The following is a 10,684-nucleotide window of genomic DNA, read 5'->3' as shown; positions in this document are numbered from 1 at the left end:
AACCTTGCAGGTCAGAAGGGGTATATTTGAAGCACTATAAAAAACTGCCAGCCATAAATACTGTATCCATCAAAATTGTCCCATCAAAAATGAAGGAGAGGGGCAACTGGGTGGCTCAGTTGGTTAAGCGTCTGACTCTTGATTTCAGCTCAGGTCTCGATCTCAGGGTTGTGAGTTCAAGCCCCACATTGGGCTCCATTCTGGGCATGGAGGCTACTTAAAAAAAATAAAATGAAGAAGAGAAAAAGGCTTTCCCAGGTAAACAAAAGCTGTGGGAGTTCATCAGCATTAGACCAGCCTTATAAGAAATGCTAAAGAGGGACACCTGGGTGACCCAGTCATTTGGGCCTCTGACTTCGGGCTCGGCTTGGGTCAGGATCTCACAGTGTGAGCCTGAGTCCCGTGTTGGGCTCTGTGCTGACAGCTCAGAGCCTGGAGCCTGCTTCGGATTCTGTGTCTCCCTCTCTCCCTGCCCCTCCCCTGCTCGTGCTCTGTCTCTCTCTGTCTCAAAAATAAATAAAAACATTAAAAAAAAAACTTTAATAAAAAAATGCTAAAGAGAGTCCTTCAGGTTGAAATGAAAACACATCAAACAGCAACACAAAAACATATGAAAGTATAAAGCTCACTAGTGTAAGAGTAACTATATAAATAAGTACAGAATACTAAAATACTCTAACTATAGTATATAAATCACTTTAAATTCTGGTGTAGAACTTAAAAGACAAAGTATAAAAAATAACTATAATTATAAAAACGTTATTGGATGCACAATATAAAAGATATAATTTCTAACATCTATAACATAAAGTAGAGGGGAGAGAAGTAGAAGTGTAGAATTTTTTTATGTGATTAAAATTGTTATCAGCTTAAAATAGATTGTTGTCACTATAAGATGTTTTAGGTAAGTCCCATGGTAACCAGACAGAAAATACCTATAGAAGGGACAAAAGAAAATAAGAAAGGAATCAAACCATGTCATGACCAAAAAACAAAAACAAACAAAACAAAAAACAACAAAACAATTAATGAAACACGAAGGAAGACAGCAAGCAACAAAACATAAGAGGGACAAAAGAACTACAAGATAAACAGTAAACAATGATGAAAATGGCAGTAGTAAGTCCTTCCCTATCAATAACCACTTTAAATGTAAATGGATTAAACTCCCCCAATCTAAAGACATGGAGTGGCTAAATAGATAAAAAGATCCAACTATATGTTGTCTTCCAAACTCACTTTATTTTGTATTTTTTTATTTTTTTATCTTAATTTCAGTGTAGTTAACATACAGTCTTATATTAGTTTCAGGTGTACAATATAGCAATTCAACAATTCTATACAGGGGCACCTGGGTGGCTCGGTTGAGCATCAACTTCGGCTCAGGTCATGATCTTACAGTTCTTGGGTTCCAGCCCACCACGGAGCTCTGTGCTGACAGCTCAGAGCCTGGAGCCTGCTTTGGATCCTGTGTCTCTCTCACTCTCTGCCCCTCCCCTGCTTGCGCTCTCTCTCTCTCTCTCTCTCAAAAATAAAATCAACATAAAAAAAAATAAACGATACTATACATTATACAGTGCTCATCATGATGAACAGTGTTAATCCTCCTCACTTATTTCACCCATCCTCTGAAACCCCTCTCCTCTGGTAACCATCAGTTTGTTCTCTATAGTTAAGAGTCTGTTTTTTGGCTTGTCTCTTTTTTTTCTTTGCTCACTTGTTTTGTTTCTTATATTCCATATATGAGTGAAATCATGTGGTGTTTCTCCTTCTTGGACTGACTTATTTCACTTAATATTATATACTCTAGATCCATCCGTGTTGTTGCAAATAGCAAGATTTCATTAATTTTTATGGCTGAGTAATGTTAATTATTGATAGATATGTACTTATTGCCATTCTGTTCCTTGTTTTATGGTTGTTTTTGTAGTTATTCTCTATTCTTCTCTTGCTCATTTCTGTCATAGTTTGCTGGATTTCTTTAGTGATAATCTTGGATTCCTTTCTCTTTATGTTTTGGCATATCTGTTACTGGTTTTTGACTTGTGGTTACCATTAGGTTTGTATATAACATCTTATGCTTATAGAAGTCTGTATTAAGTTGATGGTCACTTAAATTTGAACCCATGCTTTACTCCTCTCCACCCCACATTTTAGGTATGTGGTGTCATACTTTACATCTTTTTATAGACATAATTAATTTTACTGCTTTTGTGCATCCTAATTTTATTATTCCTGCTTATGGCCTTTCCTTTCCACTCGAACAGTTACCTTTAACATTTCTTGTATGACTGATTTGGTGGTCATGAATTCCTTTACCCTTGTCTGGGAAACTCTTTATCTCTCCTTCTATTCCAAATGATACCCTTGCTGAACAGAGTATTCTTGGCTGCAGGTTTTTGTTGTTGTTTCAGCACTTTGAATATATTATGTCAGTCCCTTCTGGCTTACAAGATTTCTGCTAAAAAATCAAATTGATAGCCTTACAGCGTTTCCCTTTATGTAACTGTTTTCTTTTCTCTTGCTGCTTTTAAAATTCTGTCTTTCCTACCCTATGACCCAGCAATAGCACTGCTAGGAATTTATCCAAGGGATACAGGAGTACTGATGCATAGGGGCACTTGTACCCCAATGTTTATAGCAGCACTCTCAACAATAGCCAAATTATGGAAAGAGCCTAAATGTCCATCAACTGATGAATGGATAAAGAAATTGTGGTTTATATACACAATGGAATACTACGTGGCAATGAGAAAGAATGAAATATGGCCTTTTGTAGCAACGTGGATGGAACTGGAGAGTGTGATGCTAAGTGAAATAAGCCATACAGAGAAAGACAGATACCATATGGTTTCACTCTTATGTGGATCCTGAGAAACTTAACAGAAACCCATGGGGGAGGGGAAGGAAAAAAAAAAAAAAGAGGTTAGAGTGGGAGAGAGCCAAAGCATAAGAGACTGTTAAAAACTGAGAACAAACTGAGGGTTGATGGGGGGTGGGAGGGAGGGGAGGGTGGGTGATGGGTATTGAGGAGGGCACCTTTTGGGATGAGCACTGGGTGTTGTATGGAAACCAATTTGACAATAAATTTCATATATTAAAAAAATAAAATAAAATAAAATAAAATAAAATAAAATAAAATAAAATTCTGTCTTTATCACTACTTTGTGCTGTTTAAATTACTATATGTCTTGGTGTGGACCTCCTTGGGTTGATTTTCTTGGGGGTTCTCTGTGCCCCTGGACCTGATTTCTGTTTCCTTCCCAAGATTTGGGAAGTTTTCAGCTATTACTTCTTCAAATACATTTTTGCCCCCTTTTTTCTCTCCTCTCCTGCCATCCCTATAATGCATATGTTATGATGCTTTATGGTGTTGCTGAGTCTATTTTCATTTTTTATTATTTTGTTTTTCTCTCCTGTTCAGTGTGATTGTTTTCCATTATTCCTTCCTCTAGGTCCCTTATCTGTTCCTCTGCTTCCTCTAGTCTACTATTTATTACCTCTTGTGTATTTTTAATTTCAGTTTTCGAGTTCTTTATCTATAATTGGTCCTTTTTTGTTTTCTGTCTCTTTGTTGAGGGTCTCACTGAGGTCCTCCGCTCTTTTCTCAAGTCCAATGAGTATCTTTATAACCCTTACTTTAAATTTTTATCTCCATTTTGTTTAGTTTCTTGCTTGATTTTGCCCTGTTCTTTCATTTGGGACATATTCTTCTGTCTCCTCATTTTGTCTAACTCTCTGTGTCTTTTTCTGTGTTAGGAAAGTCAGCTATATCTCCCGCTTTTGAAAATAGTGGCCTTATGAAAAAGAGGTCCTGGAATGCCCTGCATTGCAATGTCTGCTGTTCATCAGAACTTGGTACTTCAAGGGTGTCTCCTACGTGTGTTACCTGTGCCCTGCTATTGTGACTTAGCCTCTTTTGTTTCCAATTCATTGATCTGCAATGGCTCTCTTTGCCTATTGTGGGCAGGGTTTGGTCTCTGTGTTTTTAGTGGGCCAGTCTAGGGCCACTTTAGGCTTGAGTTTAGACCAGGCATTTACTAGAGATGCAGTAGCACCAAAGTGCTGGGGACTTTCCCTGTATTATCCCCTGAGAAGCTTTTGTTGGTGGGTGCAGACTGCAGTCAGACCAGATTTCCTTCCCCAGGCCACCGTTGGGGCTATAGTCAGACTGGTGCATGTGGTTATCTTCCCCTTTCTTCAGGGTAGGAGTCACTTTGGAGTGGTGCTGGTCTCTATTGGGACTGCCCACACCCAACCAGATTTGTAGCACCAGTTTGGTTAGACTGCAGCCAAGGACCTATTGGAGAGGGAAGGTCTGCAATTGAACCTGGGAGTGGGGTGCACAGTGTTAGCAAGGTTTGTGCAGGTCTGCTTTGAGAGAGGACCTGAAGCCAAGACCTAGCTGGAGGGGTCAGGTCCACAGAGGAACACAGGGTGGGGCATGCTGTTAGCGAGTTAGGTAGTGAATGTTGGTGCTACACTGGTTCCTGGGGTTGTCTGCTTGTTTAGGCCGGGGTAAAGGAGGGAAATGGTGCCCACCAGCTCCTTTGTGTCTGGAGAAGTCTCCCAATGATCCCTGACCCTCCAAAACTCGCTCTGAGATTATTCAACAATTCGCTTTCACATATACCCCCGGCATTTTTCAAACCATTGCTTCTATGCTGTATCTCTGTGGGCTGTCATTGTGCTGTCTCTTTAAGAGTGGAGACTCAATTTCCTCTCACCTTCCCAGCTCTCCCAGAGCTGAACCCACTGATTTTCAAATTTCCAGGTGTTAAGCCCCACTGATTGCAAGAACTTGTGGCATTATTCCCCTCTGGTTTTCACGTGGGTTCCCTGTGCCTGGGGTGCTTGGTGTGAGGGTCTGCTCTTTCTCTCCACACCAGTGGTGGCCCTCCCTCAGATGGTCCATGGATCTGTTTAGCTCCCAACTGCATCTCTAGACCCTTCCTACCCTCTTCAATGTGGCCTTTTCTCTACATTTAGCTCTGGAGAGTCTATTCTTCCAGTTTTGGGGTCATTTTCTGGAATATTTACATTGATGTGGGTGTTATCTAGTTGTGTCTATGGAACGAAGTAAGCTTAGGGTCTGCCTACTTTCCCATCTTCCCCAGAAGACTCTACCAGACTCCCTTTAGATTTAAGGATACACATAACCTGAAAATGAAAGAATGGAAAAAGATATTCCATACGTATGGTAGCCAAAAGAGAGTAGAGGTGACCATACTTGTATCAAAGAAAGTAAACTTGAAGTCAAAAACTGTCACAAAAAACAAAGAACATTACATAATATTCAAAGGGTCAACTCACCAGGAAGATATAACAATTATACATATGAATGCATCTAAATCAGAACACCTAATTATGTGAAGCAAACATTGACAGAACTGAAGGGAGAAATTGATGGCAGTTTGAAAAATGGTAGATTTTAGTGCCTCCCTTTCAGTAATGGATGGAATATCCAGACAGAAAACAAGGAAACAGAGGACTTGAGCAATACCATACACCAAGTGGGCTTAACACGCACATACAGAACATTCCAACAAACAGCAGCAGAATGTCTGTTCTGCACAGGGAACATTCTTCAGGGTAGATCACATGTTAGGGCAACAAAACAAGTCTCAACAATCTTAAGAATACTGAAATGATAGGAAGTATCTTTTCTGACCACAGTGGAATGACAGTATAAGTCAACAGCAGAAGGAAAACTGGAAAATTATCAAAGATATGGAAATTAAACAACACACTCCCAAGCAATCGACAGATCAAAGAAAAAGTCAAAAGGGAAATCAGAAATATCTTGAGAAAGATGAAAACTAAACTACTACATACCAAAATTTATGGGATGCAGCAAACGCAATACTAACAGGGAATATTATAGTAGTAAACACTTACATTAAAAAAGAAAAAAATAAGGTCACCTGGGTGGTTCAGTTGGTTAAGCGCCTGACTCTTGGTTTTGGCTCAGGTCATGATCTCATGGTTTGTGGATTCAAGCCATACATCAGGCTGCATGCTGACAACACAGAACCTGCTTGGTATTCGCTCGCTCTCTCTCTCTCTCTCTCTCTCTCTCTGCCCTTCCCCCACTTGCTCTCTCTGTCCCTCTCTCTCAAGATAAATAAATAAACTTAAAAAATATATATGTCAAATAAACCACCTAACACTACAACTCAAGGAATTTGAGAAGGAAGAACAAACTAAGCCCAAACTAAGCAGAATTAAGGAAATAATAAAGGTTAGAGTAAAAAATAAACAAAATAGATAATAGAAAAATAGTAGAAAATTATCCATTAAACTAAGTTAATTTTTTGAAAAATAAACAAAAATGACAAACCTTTAGCTATATGAAGAAAAAAAGAGAGAAGACCCAAATAAATAAAATTAAAAAATAAAGACAAGACATTCCAACAAAGTGGCTACCCTAGAAGAAATGGATAAATTCCTGGAACATACAACCTAACAACACTGGTTCATGAAGAAACAAAATCTGAACAGACCAATAATGAGTAAGAAGGTTGAATCAGTAACCTAAAACCTCCTAACAAAGAAAAGCCCAAGACCAGATGGCTTCACTTGTGAATTCTACCAAATATTTAAAGAATTAATGCCAATCCTTCTCAAACTCTTCCAAAAAATTGTAGAGGAGGGAACATTTCCAAACTTATGAGGCCAGCATTACCCTATATCAAAGCCAAATAAGAACAGTACAATTTAAGAAAATTATAGGCCAATATCCCTCATGAACATGCATGCAAAAATCCTCAACAAAATACTAGCAAACAAAATTTAACAGCGCATTAAAAAGACCATACACCATTATCAAATGGGATTTATCCCTGGGATGCAAGGATGATTCAACATACACAAATCAATTAATGAGATACATCACATTAACAAAATGAAGGATAAAAATCATGTGATCACATCAATAGAAGCAGAAAAAGCATTTAACAACATTCAACATCCTTTCTTGATAAAACTCAACCAATTAGGTATAGAAGCAATGTACCTCAACATAATAATGGCCATATATGACAGGCACACAGCTAACATCATACTCGACATAGAAAACTAAACGTTTTTCCTCTAAGATTGGGAACCAAACAAGGATGCCCACTCTCACCCCCTCTATTCAATAGAATGCTGAGAGTTCCTGCCAAAGTAAGATTATTTCTGTTCACAGATGACATGATTTCATATGTAGAAAACACACACACACACACACACATACACACACACACACATAAACCTATTAGAACTAATAAATGAGTTCTGTAAAGTAGCAGGATACAAAATAAACATGCAAATATCAGTTGCATATCTATACAGTTGGAACAAACTATATGCAAAAGGTATTAAGAAAAGCATTCCATTGATAATAGCATCAAAAAGAATAAAATACATAGTAATAGATTTAACATAGGAATAGAAAGAGTACAAAGCTGAAAACTACAAAACATTGATAAAAGAAATTGAAGAAGACACATAAAAATGGAAAGATATTTTGAGTAAATTTTAAAAAAGATATTTTGAGTTAATAGATTGGAAGAATTAATATTGTCATAAGGCCATACTACCCCAACCCACTTATAGAGCCAATGAAATTCCTATCAAAATTCCAATGACATTTTTTTACAGAAACAAAAGTAAAACAATTCTAAAATTCATATGGAACTACAAAGGACTCCAAATAAGCAAAAGCAATCTTGAGAAGTAAGAACAAATCTGGAGGTTTCACACTTACTAATTTCAAAATATATTACAAAGCTACATTAATCAAAACTGTATGATACTGTCATTTAAAACAGACACATATCAATGGAACAGAATCAAGAGCCCAGAAATAAATTCTCGCATATATGGTCAACTTATATTTGATAAAGGAACAAAGAGAGAGCCTGGGTGGCTCAGTCAGTTGAGTGTCCAACTTTGGCTCAGATCATGATCTCATGGTTCATGAGGTTTTTTTTTTAATTTTTAAAAAAATTTTTTATTTAATGTTTATTTCTTTTTAAAGGAGAGAGAGACAGAGTGTGAGTGTTGGGGGGGGCAGAGAGAGAGGGAGACACAGAATCTGAAGCAGGCTCCAGGCTCTGAGCTGTCAGCACAGAGCCCGATGCGGGGCTCAAACCCACAAACCGCGAGATCATGGCCTGAGCCAAAATCAGACGCTCAACCGACTGAGCCACCCAGGCGCCCCATGGTTGATGAGTTTAAACACTGCGTTGGGTTCTGTACTGACAGCACAGGGCCCGCTTCAGATCCTCTGTCCTCTTCTGTCTCTGCAGCTTCCCTACTCATGCTCTCTCTCTCTCTCTCTCTTAAAAATAAATAAACATTTTTTAAAAAGGAGCAAAGAATTTACAATGAGGAAATGATCGTCTCTTCAATAAATGGTGCTGGGAAAACTGGATATCCACATGCAAAAGAATGAAACTAGACCCTTATGTTACATCATGCACAGTAATCAACTCAAAATGAATTAAGACCTGAAACTAAAACACCTGGAAAAAGCCACAAGGGGGAATCTTCATGACATTGATCTTAGAAATGATTTCCTGGAAATGATATCAGAAGTACAGGCAACAAAAGCAAAAATACAAGTGGGACTATATCAAGCTAAAAATCTTCTGCAGGTAAGGGCGCTGGGTGGCTCAGTCAGTTGAGCGTCAGACTTTGGCTCAGGTCATGATCTCACAGTTCATGAGTTCGAGCCCCATGTTGGACTCTGTGCTGACAGCTGAGAGCCTGGAGCCTGCTTCGGATTCTGTGTCTCCCTCTCTCTCTGCACCTCCCCCACTCACACTCTGTCTGTCTGTCTGTCTCTCTCTCTCTTAAAAATAAATAAACATTAAAAAAAAAAAAAGGACTGCTTTAAGGACAGTTCAATTTAAAAATCTTCTGCAGAGCAAAGGAAACAATGGACAGCATGAAAAGTCAGCCTATAGAATAAAAAGAAGTATTTGCAAACCATATCTCTGACAAGGAGTTAATATCCAAAATATATGAGTAACGGGGCACCTGGGTGGCTCAGTCGGTTGAGCGTCCGACTTCAGCTCAGGTCATGATCTCACAGTTTGTGGGTTTGAGCCCCACGTAGGGCTCTGTGCCGACGGCTCAGAGCCTGGAGCCTGCTTCAGATTCCGTGTCTCCCTCTCTGCTTCTCCCTCGATCATGCTCTGCCTCTCTCTGTCTCTCAAAAGTAAATAAAAGTTAAAAAATTAAAAAAAATATATATATATATATGTAACTCATACAACCCATGAGCAAAAAAACAAATAATCTGAATTTAAAATAGGTGAAGGACTCAAATAGGCATTTCTCCAGAGAAGACTTACAAATGGCTAACAGGAGGGGCGCCTGAGTGGCTCAGTTGGTTGAGCGTCTGACTTTGGCTCAGGTCATGATCTTGCGGTCTGTGAGTTCAAGCCCCACGTCGGGCTCTGTGCTGATGGCTCAGAGCCTGGAGCCTGCTTTGGATTCTGTATCTCCCTCTCTCTCTGACCCTCCCCCACTCATGCTCTGTCTCTCTCTCTCTCTCAAAAATAAATAAAACATTAAAAAAAAATTTAAAAAAAAAAAACAAATGGCTAACAGGTACATGACAAGACGTTCAACATCACTAATCATTAGGGAAATGTAAATGAAAACCACAGTGAGCTATCACCTCACACCTATTAGAATGGCCATTATAAAAAAAATAACAAAAAATAATAAAAGTTGGTGAGGATGTAGAGTAATTGGAACCCCTGTGCACTGTTGATAGAAATGTGAAACAGAGTAGCCACTATGGAAAGTGGTATGGCGATTCCTCAAAAACCTAAAAATAGAATTACATATGATCCAGCAATTCTACTTCTGGGTATTTATTTAAAAACCTGAAGTCACAAAAATAAATACAATTAAAATTAAAAAACTGAAATCAGGATCTCAAAGAGATATCTGCACTCCTATCTTCACTGCGGCGTGATTCACAATAACCAAGAGATGGAAACAACCTAAATGTCCTTCAACAAATGAATGGATAAAGAAAAACGTGGTACATACATACAATGGAACATTATTCAACCACAAAAATGAAGGAAATACTGTCATATGCTACAAAATGGATGAACCTCGAGGACGTTATGCTGCAGAATTAAGCCAGTCACAGAAGGACAAATACTGCATGACTCCACTTATATGAGGTATCTAAAGTAGTCAAACTCACTGAAGCAGAAAGTAGAATGGTGGTTTCCAAGGGCTGAGGGGAGGTATAAGTGGGGACTGCTGTCCAATGGGTATGAAGTGTCAGTCACGTAAGATGAAAAAGTTCTAGGTATCTGCTGTACAACATGTACTTATAGTTAAACAACGCTGTACTTTGCACTTAAATATTTGTTTAGAGAGTAAATCTCGTGTTACATTTTTATTTTTTTACCACATACACCAAAAGAAGGCTGAGGCGGAGCCTCATAGCCTGAAAGCATGAACAGTGGAGACTCCCAGTTAACCGCATTCCATGAAGTAAATGATAAGTTTCTTCTTGGATGGATACCAGAGTGGCATACCTCCATGGCTCTTGTACCTTGTCCTACTCAACATTTTTAGTAGCAGTGACTGAGATGAAGACATAGAATGATAGATACTTACATCTGCAGCTGACAATGTGAAGATAGCCCTAATGATAGGCAACAAA

The sequence above is a fragment of the Panthera pardus genome, unplaced genomic scaffold, assembly GCF_024362965.1.
Source record: "Panthera pardus isolate Hobbes unplaced genomic scaffold, ASM2436296v1 HiC_scaffold_27, whole genome shotgun sequence".
Taxonomy (NCBI): Eukaryota; Metazoa; Chordata; class Mammalia; order Carnivora; family Felidae; genus Panthera; species Panthera pardus.
This window is presented reverse-complemented; position numbering follows the sequence as displayed.